At 39.5% G+C, this 18,499-nt stretch overlaps 1 protein-coding gene across 1 annotated transcript in view; it reads right to left on the reverse strand.

Moving 5' to 3' along the window:
- Positions 1-18,049, reverse strand: part of LOC139752874 (cellular tumor antigen p53-like) — an 81,580-nt gene extending 63,531 nt beyond the window's left edge. Inside the window, exon 1 of the mRNA XM_071668882.1 lies at positions 17,928-18,049. The gene's annotated coding sequence lies outside the window, so the exon portion shown is untranslated. The remainder of the gene's footprint in view (positions 1-17,927) is intronic.
- Positions 18,050-18,499: the final 450 nt, after the last annotated feature.

Genomic DNA, 18,499 nt, shown 5'->3' on the forward strand with positions numbered 1-18,499 from the left:
TCTCCCGCGTTAGCGAGGTAGCGCAAGGAAACACGAAAGAAAGGCCCACACACACATGTATATACATACACGTCCACACACACACACACACACACACACATATATATATATATATATATATATATATATATATATATATATATATATATATATATATATATATATATATTCATATTAGTACAAGGGGAAAATGAAACAATAAGTTCCCAAGTGCACTTTCGTGTACTAATTACATCATCAGGGGAGCTACAAGAGAGAAATATAACAGTTGATATACAATGAAGAGACGTAGCTAGGACGCCATTTGGCAAACATGTGAATGTCCAAGACAGACAACGAACGTATCATAAACTTATTGTCATAAACTTATCAATATTATTATGATTATATATCTTCTTTTCTTTCTTTTAAACTATTCGCCATTTCCCGCGTTAGCGAGGTAGCGTTAAGAACAGAAGACTGGGCCTTTTTTGGAATATCCTCACCTGGCCCCACTCTGTTCCTTCTTTTGGAAAATGAAAAAAAAAAACGAGAGGGGAGGATTTCCAGCCCCCCGCTCCCACCCCTTTTAGTCGCCTTCTACACGCAGGGAATACGTGGGAAGTATTCTTAATCCCCTATCCCCAGGGATATATATATATATATATATATATATATATATATATATATATATATATATATATATATATATACACACACTAAAAATAGAGGATAATAATTATGCATTTCATAGTACTGCAAGCAGCACGAACAGAGGTAGCCAAGGGTAAAACGCTATCATGACGCTGACTCAGAGCTACTCCTAAGGTCACGTGGACAAACAACGTCCAAGCCACCGACATCCTGCTTCTCCCACACCCCTAATCTCCCTCCGCCCTCACTACCTCCCACCCCCGTTTTACTAAATATCCTCCCGCCCCCTCCACCCACCCCAACCCCCAAGCCATTCAAGCCAACTAGTTGCAACGAGTTTGAGTACATGGTCTTAGCAACCAATACAGACGCGGCTCGCAAGGGACACCCCCAAGAAAAGCGTTAGTTTTTTTCAAATATTACCCGAGTTACCGATTAAGTTTTATGGTCAATCAATTTGCGATGTGAATAATTTATCTTTTTTGTCAAATGTTATTTGTCGAGTTTGTAGATTTTCATTTGACTTGTATGTCACAGATACTGCACTGTCTCGTCATAACAATGTCTGTTTTGAAATATAATACAGTACCAAGTCAAAGGCAATGCTCATCGCACATGGAGCTTGTTACAATATCTCCTGTCTCCCACAAAGCTTGGGTTGCGGTTTTTTTTTTTTTTTTTGTCCAGAGACGGACACATCGTCATTGTCAACACAGAAACATTATATAATAAACAACCCATCCCAGCCAAAGCAACCATTAGATTAGATAATGGTTACACAAAATCTTTAACGACATATCAATTTACCTTGAAATATTATGTTTGGTTTTAAAAAATTATGGTTGTTGACATGTCATCACATGTCATACTAAGCCAAGTATATGTTCAATTTAAAACTTTGGTTGTTGACATGTCATCACATGTCATACTAAGCCAAGTATATGTTCATTTGAGCTTAGCATATCTGTCAAGGTGAGCCATGTGTATACTTTCACTGAGCCAATCATATGTTTGAGTTATGCTGAACTATACAAACCTTCGTAACTTGAGGCCAGTAATGTGTTTTGACATTAACTCGCATTCGTTCGCGTCATATTATTTGGCATTCGTTCGTCTCCTAATAAGCCAGGTATAAGGTTATCATACTGATTAAGGAATACGTGTCATTGTCATACTCATATATCACACCGAAAGAGACATCTGTCAACATTAGCCTTAAATCATGCCACGCAAACTTTCGTATGTAATTTTGACCCTGTCACTTTAGTTTGTCATACTATGCCAATTATATTTTGAGACATACTAAGCCACGCAGAAGTACGTGACACTGGCCCAAGAATACTCTCGTCCGTCGTATCAGGCCAGGCATCCGTCCATACGTCAGTCATACTAAACCGGACACAATTCCATCGAACCTGTCAGACAAAATGTCAGGCGACAGAGCAGAACCTTTCCTCCACACCCACCATGAACCTAGACAAAGGAGCGACGAGATTCGTGTGCGTTAGTCATTTTCTCGTTGCTATGCAGAGACCTTTACTGCTTAGCAGTATTTTCATATTCAGGTGCACGGGCATATCAGCAAGAGAACCAACACAGGATGGTAACAGTAGGTGTATAAGAATATCTAAGTTCAGGTGCACGAGCATATGAACAAAAGAACAGACGATGGTAACAGTAGCTGTATAAAATATATATAATCCCAAATACGGAGACACTACATCACACGTTTTCAAGAGCTTTTGACCTAATTGTAAAACGTAGTCATTGAATAATCTTGGAAACTTTATGGGAATATCTGATTCACAGTTATTAATGATAACGTGATTCAACTGGGCATAACTACTGATGTTGTCAGTAGCTAAGAAACTAAAATTCCTGAATATAAGCTTATGACTGGTCACAAGAGCAATTCCTAACACCTTGTCTTCCTCATTCACAGTAACTTTTTACGACTAATTTCGTCAACTTTTGCATGCCATGAGTACTGAACGATGCGCGCTAAATTATCGCATGCCCACATCAGTTTCGTGAGCAACTTTCTGATATATATACAACTTCCAATTGATTACCAATGAAAAGCGCACCGCAATGTGCACTAACGAAGTAATGAATTTGGGAGCTGTACAGTTTTCGTAAGATGGGAGGAAAACAAAACTGCGAGCCAATTTGTGTGATTTGGTCTCGATATACTATAACAAAAACTCAGTTAAAAGACTATTCAGATGCAACAACAATCACCCACTATCTTCCATCCCATTCCCAGTTACACGAGTTGGATCAGGTGTAAACATGCAACTTTTGTGGAAATTACTTTTGCAAACCGAGGTCACAGCTCCACCTCTACAGGCTAGTCAGGAGAGGGGACGCCCGAGTCATTACATCAACCAATATGTGGAACAAAACCCTTTACTTTAAACAAAGCCCCACAAAGTACTCTCTCACAGCTCAACGTAAAAGCTATGAATACAAACAGAAAAAAATATATACATGTAAAAAAAAAAATAGGACATCTACAGAGTATGCAGGTTCCATCATCGATCGAGTAAAGTCATTCGGTACAGAAGCAGAAGAGACAAATCTCACACGGTAAAGAGCAACCAGCTTTTTACAATTACGAGGGGTTAAGGTTATACCTTGACTCGGGTCGCGCTTCAACACCACGTAATCGCGATCTCTACGCCATATAAACATTCAGGATGTCCCACCCAGCTCCTTCCACTAGGGGAGAGAGAGAGAGAGAGAGAGAGAGAGAGAGAGAGAGAGAGAGAGAGAGAGAGAGAGAGAGAGAGAGAGAGGAGCTAGGAGCCTAGGACAGAAATGTAAGAAGGGTGGAAAACAGAAGCGTTACGGTAAAATCCCCAAGAACATCTCAAAAGACAGGGAGAGCGCGTAGCCCACCACATATAATCATACAACCAACATACACGTCTCCTTTTCATATCCTTTGCCCCAACACTCACGCATGCATTTGGCTGATAATCTAGTGTAATTCAGTCTTCATTAACCTAATGACAAGTCAGCATAAAATACATCTACTACAGACTTTAACGACATAAAACAAAATCTTAGAACTTCAACGTTATATATATATATATATATATATATATATATATATATATATATATATATATATATATATATATTCTTTCAAACTATTCGCCATTTCCCGCGTTAGCGAGGTAGCGTTAAGAACAGAGAACTGGGCCTTTAAGGGAATATCCTCACCTGGCCCCCTTCTCTATTCCTTCTTTTGGAAAATTAAAAAAAAAATAATGAGAGGGGAGGATTTCCAGCCCCCCGCTCCCTCCCCTTTTAGTCGCCTTCTACGACACGCAGGGAATACGTGGGAAGTATTCTTTCTCCCCTATCCCCAGGGATATATATATATATATATATATATATATATATATATATATATATATATATATATATATAACCAGCAGTGGTAGGCATTGGACAGAGCGGTGCAGCAAGTCGCACACTCAATGTATGCCAATGACAAGTGGAGCAGCACATCCAGAGTTCGGGCTACTTATCATTTTTCCTAGTAGACGTGGGACTTGATGAACACCAAAGTGAGGAAATGAAGTTTGGGGAGAGCAAGACCACTTGAAGGAAGTGGGGAATATGACGTGCTCACACTATGAAGATGTAAGTGGGAGCATAACGGTAGAGTTCTGACGTGGCATGAATCCAATGTGAATCTTCAGGAAACCAAATGAGGCCATGAAAGCGACGTGGAACTTCTGTACACCGGTACTAACTCATATCCAAGAAACTAGGACTCAAACACATACGAAAAACTATGCATGTCCTACATGTACTACCCTACTACCATTATATAACAAGCTAAGAACAGTCTAACTTGAACGTTATAATAAACATGACCACAACACTAAGTTCCCATGCTATCTCTCTGTTTACCCATATTACACAGATCTTCCCATATAACAGCAGTTTTCAGATTATTAAACAATTCATTATTACAAGCCGGCCTCCAGTGGCTTGTTCAATGACCTGATATAATTCGAGCTACATAATCTGGCACTTACGACAATTATGTAATCACAATTAATCCTACTCACAGACTATGATTAAAGGCACAACACCTGAAAGGTTATTTAACAAATAAGAATCTACGAAAACATTCATCTGTACAAGCACACACCAAATGAAAATACACAAAGCTTGAGCACTTGGCAAGCCACATCTGCGGACGTTACCTTTCACCTTTAAAGCCTTGCCAAGACTTTACAAACTAGATATTTTAGGACAATCACCCCCAAATTACCAGCAACCGTCAGAACTATACATGATAGGAAAATGAGAGGAAACAAATCTTTTAGACCTCTTTAATTCCGGTCATGTATCCCCACCGATCAGCTTCCCGCCAAAACAAACGTAAACAAAGGCAGTGGCGAGGTGGAGGAATGAGGGAGGCGGGTGCGCCCACACTGGCTCCCACTGACTGAGCCGCCATGACACACCCAACACCAATTTATGAATAACATCTTCGTAAATGAAATATCATATACACAAAAATACCAATATATATATATATATATATATATATATATATATATATATATATATATATATATATATATAGTGTGTGAGTGTGTGACATTTCAGGCCACTGTTAGAGAAACCAAATACTTCACATCCTTCCATAATCCTTGGATATCTTAATTACTCCTTTTCCATGTCAATTTTCAGCTACGTATACTAAGGCATGCTGGAGTTTTATATGGGCATCTAACAAACAATCAGTTGTTTCGTTAAACCCGAATGCTCGTAGAATACAAATAAAAATGATCCCCCATCGTTCAGAAGCGTTCAGTTGCAGCGCATTAAACCGAGAATCCCTCTTAACTACAAGAGAAAAAAAAAAACTGTTGGTAACTCTTACACAGGATTCTGCGCTTAAGGACTGACTAATGAATAAACAAGATTTCAGTGAAATCCCTAAACAATAAACTTTCAGGGAAAGGAAGCACTAATAATACTGCAAAAATACATATACATACGTATATACAACTATCAGAAACGTTTAAATTTTCACAAAGAAAATATAGATATTTCCTAATATGTTGCATAGCTTTGTTGTTACTCCGACCATGCCAAACACTACCCGACAGGGTACAACTATCAACAAGGGCGGACTGTGTTTATCAAAATGAATTGATATTAAACGAAGTACTCCAGGCATAATCTTCCATTTATAAAAAGTTAGCAATCAAATTCTCCAGCAATATGCATTGTAACGGACGTCACCTGGATAATATCTTTGGTAAATTCTTAAATTTCTCGTTCTAATTGCTTTTCATTTCTATCTTGTTCAAGCATCATATCATTGAGGACCCATTAATCAAAATCCTTATGTATATATCAAACTAACTATACCAGACAGAAGGAGAGTTAAGGGCATCAGTAAAGATCCGCAATAGGCAGTAACAATTTCCGGAATAGGATGTTACCAAAACACTTCGAGATTATCTTCTTCCTACGACGGCATTATGCTTTATTAAATATTCTATAAGTTGTTACTTGACCACAATGATTTAAAGAAATCAAAAAAGTTAGAACTAAAACAGTATTTCAACTTCCTGGTTCGACTGCAGTAGTACCTTAAACCGAAGAGCAAGATTTACTGTAAGAATCTACATCAATTCTGACATTTTTCGATAAAAATGCCGACGAGGAAGTCGGATCTGTTGGGAAGAGTGGGGAACGGCCCAATGTATTTCAAGCAATGATTCATCTGTCTCATAGTAAGAAAAATTAGAATAAATAGAGATAAATATAACAGAAAAATAAATATGAATGGAAAGCAAACAATGATGCCGACGAACCCTTGAGTTGCCAACGTTTATATAATAATTGGAGGACGCGGTAACCTGCTGGATGCTACATGACCAACTACGCTAACATTCAAGTCTCGTACTACGCTAACATCCAAGTCTTGTGCTACGCTAACATTCAAGTCTCGTACTACGCTAACATCCAAGTCTCGTGCTACGCTAACATTCAAGTCTCGTACTACGCTAACATCCAAGTCTCATGCTACGCTAACATTCAAGTCTCGTACTACGCTAACATCCAAGTCTCGTACTACGCTAACATGATTATTCATAACTGTGGCCACAATATCATCCAAGACACATGTAACAGCGGTAACAATCCCACCCAACTCGCATGTAACGGAGGTCACGACCCCCCACCTTACCCACGTACCGGCGGCCACAACCCCACCCATAACACATGTAACGGCGGACATAAGCTCACCCAACTTGTAAGGGCGGTCACAACACGCAATCTGCATGTAAAGACAGCCGTAATCCCACCCAACTTGTAAGGGCGTTAACAACCCCACCCAAACCACTTGTAAAATCGGCCACAACCCCATCTAACCAGCAAGTAACGAAGGGCACAACCTTATCCAATCCACATGGAACGACGGTGAACACAACCTTCCCCCTCCCCCCACGTGTGTGTGTGTGTGTGTGTGTGTGTGTGTATATACGCTTTCATAATATTCTTGGGTACCACAACCCACTTATCAGGTCAGGCACAACTCCACCTCATCTACATGTAACAGCGGTCACAACACCCAAATCAATTTCAATATCGAACAATTTCTGATGACTTGCAGCCATGTAAACACTGCATATAAATCGGTAAGCAGAGCGAACTAATTTCGGGAGGATATATACGTAGGATGTACGAATATGGCTCAAAGGAAATTTAATCGCTTTACAATTCACTGGTGCGTCCCCACTTTGAGTACTACTGTGTAGCTTTGGTTGCTCTCCATGAAGAGAGAGAGAGAGAGAGAGAGAGAGAGAGAGAGAGAGAGAGAGAGAGAGAGAGAGAGAGAGAGAGAGAGAGAACGGTGTGAACGCACTGGCCGAGAAACATCATCCAATGAGAGCCGCTTTAACGTCTATTTGGGCTTAGAAAAGATAAAGGTAAGAGGTGAGCTAATACAGGTATTATATATTATCTAAAGCTTTGATCATTTCCATCAAAGATGATAATTAAGACAAGATTTGTCTGATTTCATTTAAAATGGATATGTGGACAAACGTTTCACTTCGAACACGTCCGGAGTTTTCCAAAGGACTGCTAAAAATGAAAGTATACCACCAATCAAAGTAGATATAAAGCAGCCAACACCCCGTAGGTAACTATGCTTATGAACAAATTCTAAAAACTTCGCATCGATATCAAGACTGGCACTGCGTATCTGCGCCTTCTTTGTCGTACGAAGACATTTTCTCGGAATCCTCCTTATCCTTTCCTCGCCCACCCTTACCGCTCCCAATTTCCGGTTTCTTCCCGTTATCAACCACAGTCTCGAAAGCAAACCCAAATGATGTGTTCGTTCGTATAAACCATCCGTAACGGCAGCCACGACTTCGCCTACAACACTTGTAACGGAAGGCCACAACCCAGCCCTACCCACAAGTCATGGCGTGCACAACCTTACCCAGCCCAAATACAACTGCGGCCATGAAATGGCGGCCACAACCCCATCTTCCCAACACATAAAAAAAAAAAATGACGGTCGGGTCGAGGGTGGGAGGTCTTTGTTCTCGCTTCATCATTTTAACCTAAGAAGTGTAGACACTGCAAGAGGCCTATTGGCCCTAGCTAGGCAGGTCCTGAGTCTACCCACCCTACAACCAACTGCCTGAACACATAAACACATCAAACTTTCGTTTAAAGCTAAATAAAAAGCTACCTTCCACTGCTGTCCTTGGCGACTCGTTCCGTAAATCTAGTACCCTATTCCCGAACCAATATATTTACCCACGTAACACTAAGACTAAACGTAAATTCCGTACTTCAGACTCTTAAACTACAAATGAATTTACATTTGTGTGGCTATGGAACTTAGAAATACACCTTTCTTAATATTCATCCTTGTAAGTGACAAGGAACTAAATGCACTTCACAATACCACCACAACAAACCTGCACTTCGATCCACAAGACCAACAGGTTTGGGCCCCACGTTACCCAATAATAAAAAAAAATTCAAGTTACCTAATATAAAAATCTAGTCATGTCGTGCACCTGTCAGTGTACACTCCGGTGGCCGGTCGTTAAGGGCCTCCTCCTCCTCCATCAGGAGCGAGCCAACCCTCACAGGTAACCATAGGAAAAAAAAAATTGTTCCCCCCCCGCCGCCAGCGGTCATCACTGTGGCGGCCAAGTGACCGCCGAGGTCTGGGGGCTAGGCTGCACCTTCTTCACCAGCCGCCGTGGGACCACAGAATGTGTCCAGGTTTTTTTCACCGCAAACATACTCTCTCTCTCTCTCTCTCTCTCTCTCTCTCTCTCTCTCTCTCTCTCTCTCTCTCTCTCTCTCTCTCTCTAAATAAATAAATAAATAAATAAATAAATTAAATAAATAAATAAACATTCGTGATTTCTATGCACATTATGGAAAAGGAAACCGTATTATCAAACATCCAGGTTTTTTTTCACCACAAACATTCTCTCTCTCTCTCTCTCTCTCTCTCTCTCTCTCTCTCTCTCTCTCTCTCTCTCTCTCTCTCTCTCTCTTAAAAATAAAATAAATCCGTGATTTCTAGGCACATTCTGGAAAAGGAAAACGTATTATCAAACATCTATTCCTCAATCTGTACTTAACGTAGTTGTCTAAAAAAAAAAATACATAAACAGTTCACGCAGCTATCTCCTATCATGGGATGATTTCCTATACCAGAGAACAGTCGTACAAAACAATTAACACACACGGGAAAGTCAGAATCCACGAAGGCGTGTGTAACACATCACGCCGAAGCAACAGATCCATCTAAAAATATTACACAATAATGGAGGCACCAAAGGGGCGGGGGAGGGGGGGAGACCTGAACCCCATGCCATTATCCGACCCACTTCCCCCACCGCTCATAGCCTCAGGGACATAAATAAGTCAGTGGGGCTGGAGGCGATATACTGTCGTACAAGAATTAGCTCATAAGTGTCACAAGGCACAATTTTCCTTACACCAAAGTGCGCATACACACACACACACACACATATATATATATATATATATATATATATATATATATATATATATACTTACATTTTTCCGCTTTAGTGAAGACGCGCCCTGAACAAAAGATTGAGCCTTCGGTAATGAGTCCTGCCTCAGTTCCTCTCCCTACTCTTCATTACAATACAGGAGAAATTTTCAAGGGTTTCTGCCAGTTAGAAGTCTTCTCTGGCACGGAATTTCCCCCATCCCTTAAATGATTTATCTTTTTCATACTTTTCACCATTTCACCCTCTAGCGAGGTAGATAACCACATCACATGCCCTGGCGAAGCCCAATGACAACATATCGCACCCCCTCCCTTCCCCCCCACCCATATACCACAACGCCCTAATTTTTTTCTATGCACGCCTCTCACTCCCTTTAGACCACAGCACCTTAAATCCTCCCTCAATTCTTGCCTCCTACTCGTCCCTCTTCCTCTCACTCTTACTCCTGCTTCTGCCACGTACCTCCTCTTCGTCAGTCCCTTTTCCACTCATCATCTCTCATTCAGACTGCACTTCCTACCATAGCCAAATCTTGCACTGTCGTTCCTAAATTCGATCAACATTCCCACACCACAATCAGTCCTTAAATAATTCATATCTAACATATCCACCCTCTTCCGTTCTTTGGCATACCTTCAAACATAAACATCTTCACTGCAACAGAAAAAATGCCCGTTCCTTCCACACATTCCTCAGTGCATCCGAGATCTTTGCCCATTCTCCCACTCTGGGACACTTCAGTTCTCATAGTTCCATCCGCTGTCATGTCCATCCCCCAAGATACCTAAAGCAGTTCAGTACCTAAAAGTTCCCCCCAGTCTTCAAATTTACGCACGGCCCATCCTGTCATACTTCCCTGCTATACCTCTTCACCTTATCTTTGCTCACATTAACTCTCAACTTCTTTCAACTTCCTCCATTAAACAATCAACCTTTGGACACCCGTCTTCTTGCAGTTATTTTTCTTACGAGTCTCCTGCTCCCAGAGCCAAAACATCGGCAAACAGCAAATGACTCACCATCGTGTTCCCCCAGCCACAAGCGAAGAGAAGACCCGCCCCTTGCCTTTGTCAACCTAACCATCCCGTCCAAGGAAAAAAAGAAACAGCCGCAGACATCACACATCCTTGATGCCACTAGGAAATGGCTTGCACGGCTAACGTGCGGTGGCATAAATCCCTGCCCAAATTCAGAAGCAGTTACAACCAATGTTTTGGAGTGCTCTACGCGTAACGGTTCAGCCGTAAAAGAGTAAAAAAAAAAAAAGCCCAAGTATTCCACTGGTACCTTACCGTTCTGCCTAAGAAGTCCCTTCTATGGGACTCTTGCAGGACTCAAACATAAACCGGCTACGTCAACAGTGTTGGTAAGCAACGGGCTCCTTCGGGTCAGGAGGTGGATTCTAAGGCAGACATGCGTGGTCACGGAACTCGTGGTTCCTCTATGAGCAGTTGGGGCTGGTCGTGCCGACCAACGTCGGCCGACTAATATTGGTACCAACATTTGAAGACGGAGCCCATCAGTACGTTTCACACACACACACACACACACACACACACACACACGACCCAGGCGTGAGCTCAATCTTAGACAAAGGAAAGGGCAAGGTTGATTGTCTCTATATGGACAGCCAGAAAGCATTTGACGCTACGCCACACAGGAGCTTGGTAAAGAAGTTGCATCATCAGGCAGGTACAAGAAAACCTACTTCCGTGAATACGAGATTATTCTTAGTGATAAGGAGCAAAGGAAACGCGAAAATCTCGAAATGGGTGTAAGTCACCTTTGGCATGCCGCAGGGTTCTGTTTTACAACCACTGCTCTTCCGAAATATAAGAACGACTTGCAAGAAGGACTGGAGTCGTACTCGAATATCTTTGTGGTTGATGCCAAGAGAATACGAGTTAATAAAAAGCGAGAAGGATTGCACCGACTCACAAGGGGATCCACACAAACTCCAAAGTTGGTCTTGATGAAATTCCATCCCATATATGCAAAGCAATAAGGATGGATCATGGAAAAGCAAATACAGCGTCCATACAAATATCAACCAGCAGGAATCTGTGAGTAATAGAGATTTGGGAATCGACATTGCCACAGTCCCACCTCAGAATGATGCAGGCGACAAACTGTCTGCAAGCAAATATGAAAATATCACTCCAGTACATGGATAAGGATAGAATTAGCAAACCGTTCACCTCCTACAATACGTCAAAACTAGAATACGCTTCTTAATTTTAGTCGCCGCACTTCGAGAAGCGCAAAGAACCAACAGGGAAGAGCAAGTGGAAAGTTATCAAGATGGTACCAAAAATTATGAGAGCTCAGTTACAGGGAGAGGTTAGGTGCCATAAATTTGTACATCATGGAGGAGACATGAATAAGGAGAGACCTCTTCGTGACATTTTAAGTCTCTAAAGCAGTCTGATGACGTATACGGTGAAGTTCTTCGAAAGATGTAACGATAAAGCTACAAGAGGCTATAATAAGAAATTAAACAAGAAAGTTGTTAGAGATTGGAAAAAAGTTTTTAGTACGAGTAATGGATGAGTGGAATAATCTAAGCGACAAAACTGTGGATTGTGTGACCCGACCCCACGTGTAGAACTCATACAGTAATAACAGGTCATTATACACAAACTTTTCTTTTCCCAAATAATCATGTTAACTATTTCCCCGTGAGCAAAGCAGTCAAAAAGAAATGACAGAGCATGTGGGGATAAAAATCCTCACTTAGCTCCTGTGTTCCTTCTTTTGGAAAGTACTACTGAAGGGTTTAGTACTACTTCTACATGCTAATGATACGTGGGCAGTATTCCTTCTTCCATATCCACAAACATTACATACAGATTTTTTCCCCATACATATTCGCCATTTCCCGCTTTGGCGAGGTAGCTTCAAGAACAAAGGAATGCGCCAGAGGGAAAATCCTCACTAGGCCCCCTTCTCTGGTCCCCGAAAAAGTGGTCCCCGAAAAATATATAACAATCAAGTCCACTACTCCGGATATCAAAATGAATATGATTAACTGGTTTTCAGTCTGTGCACATGGGTAGTCTGACTTCCCGAGGAGGGGAACCCTAGCCTGAAATCTGTACTGAAATAATCTACAATTTCCACAGCTTGTTCTATGTGTCGATTAGTCGAAACAAAAGTCTTGTCCAGCTTCCTATTGTACCAGATTGAGGAGTCCCTTCTGATCTCCAGGAATCCGTCTGTTAACATGGACGAACCCTTCTGAGAATCTGATTATCGTCTTCCTTCCCTCCTTTCTCCCACTGTCGGCAGGTCAGAGTTCTCCACATATATTCGTAAGTCAACCTAATCAACTGCCTTCCTTATCATCTTTTATGCACTCTGCCTATTTTTTTTTCTTTTACTTCAAGGCCAATCTGTCGCTACGTGATAACCTCCCTGTGCTTAAGGGGAAGGGAGATTCAAACTCCCATTACTTCCAACCAGACATTTAAATTTTCTGTTAAGCATTAAGAACAATTAATCTCCTCAGTGTCCACTCCTGTGTTGGGGAATCGCTTACTCACATTCCTCGCCACATTGTGCCTAACTAGTTTTGTTATGGAGTCTCTCTTGGCATAAAAGGGATTGTTTTGTGTTGATAACGTAGCCTCTTACGAATTTACCCCCCTGGTCTTCCTAGAAAGGCTTACAAAGTGGGTATGTTGATGTTTGTCCCCCATTCAAAAAAAATGGAAATGTTAGGAATTAATTCTTCCTCAGTAACCAAGGAACTGGTTCGACGGTTTGTTTACCAGGGAGGTTGAATGAATGTGGCATCAGGTTGCCATACTCCGCCGGGATTTCCAAACCTTCCAGTTAAGAGAAACTCCTTTTTGGCGAGGTGATCAATGAAGCGCTCTAAAAACGGCTTCTTTAACAAGAACAAAAAAATCTCATTTACTTATCCTTGGTAAATTTAGTGTAGACATGTTAAAAAAAAATAGTCTCAGCAAACCACTTCATACGAGGATGAAACAGCCGGGCGCTGATTGGTCAGCTGTTTGACGTCATCATTTCTTTTGTTAGTAACCCACATGTGGCTTTACCCACTGGGAGTCACTGTAGTCACATACTTATGCGAAAGCTGAACATGGAAGGCAAGGATGGTTGACATAATGCGAAAGCTGAACATGGAGGGCACGCATGGTTGACATACAAGTAATTTCTGACATGGCAAATATGCAGCCGGATAATCCTAAGCAGAATCCTGAATAATCTAGGCAGTATCCTTGGTGTTCTGGTCCAAGACCAGAAAAAGGATCTTTTAGCATCCTTTACAAACAATTCATCCACTCCACCTTAAACTATGCCTTACATGCCTAAGGAAGGCTGATTACATGACAAATGACAGTGTAAGAGAAAAGTGAGGTAGTAGGAAAAGGATGATTCAGAGCTGAAAAGGGTGTACTGAAATGGTTTGGACATGAGATGAGTCAAGAGTGATTGACTACAAGGATTCATGACATGTGTCAGTCTTGAGTTACTTAGGCCTATGCCTTGTTTATTAATGGAAGGTAAAAAAGAAAACTAGATACTGTATTTTCACCACAGTGTTAGGAAAATGGAAATGAACAAAATATGTTACATTAATTCATCAAAACAAAATCTCATAGTGTAAAAATGTGAAAATAGAATACCTATTGTTCATGAATAGAAACATATATACTAATTTCATTATTCTAATGCATAAACAAATGACAAAAAGTGTGAAGAAACAAAATAACATCTTTTACTGCTTATTTCTAAAATAGAATAAGCTTTCAACTTCACACCACCTTCTATGGGCAAATGCATGCTCATTACATCAATTAAATCAAATAAAATAGTTTTATGCATTACAAGATAATGCATGTAAAAAAATTTACCATAACTTTTTCTGCAAATACTTTGGTAAAATTCTATATCCTCTTTTACTTTCATTCATCATCCAAATAAAGTCAAGTATCAGCAGAAGTGGTAAAAAATTTAACAATACCGATACGTTGGCAAAAGTGGTAAATACCAATACCTCAGTACATCACAAGTAAATACTAACCATACATAATTGTTTCAGGTGTCAGTTTGTGAATCTGTGCAACAAATCCCCACCTGCTAGGGTACCATCCTTCGTCCATCATCACACCACTGCCTTTACTGTGGCATTGCAAGTTGTATTACCCCACTTGTTTGCACATATCCTTTACTTTACATGTACTCTTTTTGTTAATAGAGATCAATGTCATTGCTGAGCAGAAGATAGAAGTAAGGGGTAGGAACATTTAGGCAGGAGTTTAGTAGAAATATTAGATAGAATTAGTAAGTAGGAGCATTAGGTGACCAGTAGCAGTCTTTAGGAACATTAGGTAGGGGCCTTTACAAACACTGCACTAGACTTGCCCTCTGCCACCGACCTGTTAAGGATGAGGCAATTAAGGTTAAGAAGTGGCACCGAAGTTCTTTAGTTATGGAAACTTTGTTGCAGAAGCCATCCCTCTGAGGGAGTTCCAATTGGAACAGGTGACAAAGATGGATAGATAGATGCAGTCTGGAGACTTTGTATCAAAAACTCCTTGAAAAACTAACGCAGCTCTAAGGAATACTTTGTATAAGAGCATTGAAAGTATGAAGTAGCCCGGCAAAGGAGGTTGCAATATCCAAAAGCAAAATTCTTTCACAAAAGATTGAAAAAAAATTGGAGAGGGCTAGATATACTGTTTGACAACTTCAGACAACATAGTCTGCATCATCAATGGACACAAGGGCATGAAAAGTCCAGTACAGAGGAACCTGGAGTATCCTTAACTGGAAGTCAGTTAGATTATAAATCAACTATTTGTATTAAACATTTCAGTTAATAGATGAAGATTTCAAGGATTCTATTAATTTCCTAATTTTCTTACAAGTCTTTTACCAACCAATACATTAATTTCCCTGAAATATATAACTCTTACTACTTTCACCTACCATTCAATAAAATAAGATGTCCTGCAACTGTTACAGTATTTTCAAAACGCTACACTTGCAATGCACAACAAAATCCCTTAATGTCCAAGGCCAATAGCGTGTGGAGCTAAAAAAAATTTGATGGTGTCTCGACATTACTATTTTTTCAGCCTGTAAACAGTTAAAATATTCAAATATTGATGCATGTTTCCTACATTTCTTACTAGTCTTTTACCAACCTATACGTTAATTAACTGCATATTTTCCCTTACCTACCATTCAATGAAATAAAATGTTCTGCAACTCTTATAGCATTTTCAAAACATTTCATTTGCAATGCACAACAAAATCCCTTAATGTCCAAGGCCAATAGCATTATAGAGCTAAAGTGGACTTTAACCTCACCAAAATTTTTTAAAATATAGTCTTAACATTTTTATTATTTTTTCAGCCTGTAAATGGTTAATGTATTCAAATGACAATCGATGTTTCCCTGCTATCATTGGGAAATGATGATTTTAATGATTCCTGCCCTAATTTGAATTCCCAGCTAATGTTTGATTCCACCAATTAACCACAGATGTCAACTTGCATTCTCCTCCCGTAATTGGAAAAATCATTACATGTTTTAGTCACCAATATATGTAATCTTTAAAGGTGAATATTACATGTTACCACTCTCTCCACAACTAAAATTTTAGTTAATGAGAATCTTAAGAGTTTCAGAATAAGAGAAAAAATTACTGTAGTCATTACTTATATTTTGTTGTTAGCAATAGTCATTCCTAATATTGATTACCAGTAAGGGACAAGATAATAAGTTGAAAATGTCTTTATGGAAAATAAAGTTTCATATAAAAATGACTGCAAAAGAACATAGAAAGTACATGTGTGTACTATATCTAATATACTAAAATTTACACCTGAAACTTAATAGTCTTCATTAAACTTAAATATAAATATTAAAGCATATATACATATATATATATATATATATATATATATATATATACATATATGTGCGTATGAGTGAAATCATAAGAAAACAATTATCATGTACATGCCAAATGCCGACCTCAAAGTGGTCCACTCAAAATCCTACCAAATCAATAGACAGTATACCCATTTATTAGGTTTTTACATATAATTTGCTTTCATATTCAGCACAAAGGCAAGAGATTCCCTTAGAATTAACTGTGCTGTTTAATCAAGGTGATACTCATAATAGGTAAACAAACACCAAAAATACATGTAAAGAACAATGTTGTGTGTATTCATTCTCAATGTGGTTTACAGATTCTACTTGTGTGCAAGAATATTTCACCTATCATTATCTAAAGATACATTTTGCCATACCTTCGATGCCATATCCAATTCAAAGGCTGTTTATTACATAGTGGTCATGTACTCAACAAAAATTATTTTAAAAATCTATTCAACAGAGGATTGAACGTTATGGTGGCAGTATATTTTCTTGTGTGGTATTGCAACAGTGGAATTATTCTAATTATGACCCACTTTTAAGTTTTGCTGAAGTAGGCAAGGGTCAGAGGGGGCCTGGGGCAGAGCCCCCATTTGGGAGTTGCATAAGACTGACAGACTGACTGTTTTTGACAAAAATTCTCCCTCTGTCCCAAAAGAACAACTTTCAGAGGAACCTCTAAGACTAGACATCAAATATGATTATTTTGCTCATGAAAATTAATACAATAATGTGCGCAACTGTATTTTTCTCTAATGAGTAAGTTGATATATCCAGTACAGAGTAAATACAGAAAGATAAACATTGTTGGTATAATAATCAGTTCCATTAGTGCCTTGCTGGCATAAAAACAACCCAGTATGTGTTTTCAGAGGATAAGTGGCATCATTTGCCAGCTACCGGTGGTTCTGAACTCTCATGCGATCAGAGTAACACTAACATTATCTTTTTATATGTAATTCTGCAGTTAATCGCCGCACTCCCCAGTAATTCTCAGTCAAAACAACCACAAGCAATTCCTACCCTAACCTAAAATGGGGACAGGACGTGTCAGAGTACATGACAGGTATCAGGTATCAAAATATCAACTGACCCACTACGACTTATAAATCCTGCGACTGAATAAAGCATTTGAATGGATGACAGAATCCCGAGTGACGGTCAATGGGCCATTATGTCCCTCGCGATCAAGGTTACACGACCCAAATTATTAATACAACATGGCATGCGATGAACATATATGCCACCAGTAAATTCGGTCTGGGTGAGAACGTTAGTATAATCTAAGCTTGATGATAGACGGTACTCACCACTGACTGATGAATAATGGTGGAAAATTGAATTGGCAAAGATACTACAAAAACGACACACCTTCCTCAACAAAACACAAACGTTCGCAACCACTTGCTCGCCCAGCTTGCACAGGGCCCATGGCTATAATTATTATCAAATAAATTTTTGCTCCAATTTAAGTAACATATGTTCTCTATATCTTCCGTGAGAAATCATATTTTTATAAGAAGACAGATGATTTCCATGATATCTAACATTATCAACAAATAGAACTTTCCAACAGATTTATAATCAAGAACTCTTTAGAAAGTAGAAATTGCTCCTGCACATACATCCTCAACCACACATTAATGTCTTTGCTATTACTAATTAAACTGATCTTGAAACAAGTCTAGTTAATCCGCTGGACATTGCGAACTGGCACTGGGAATAGATTTGTTTAGAAGTGGTAATTATTAGGTTTTATCATATCAGCTGACCATATGAAGACACTAAGCACATCAAATTTGATACAAGACTGAAGTAAGAGTGTATATCAGCTTGAAATTTATTAGAACACTCGAAGAAAGTGATTAAAAAGCTTTTTTGA

The sequence above is a fragment of the Panulirus ornatus genome, chromosome 13 (genome assembly GCF_036320965.1).
Source record: "Panulirus ornatus isolate Po-2019 chromosome 13, ASM3632096v1, whole genome shotgun sequence".
NCBI lineage: Eukaryota > Metazoa > Arthropoda > Malacostraca > Decapoda > Palinuridae > Panulirus > Panulirus ornatus.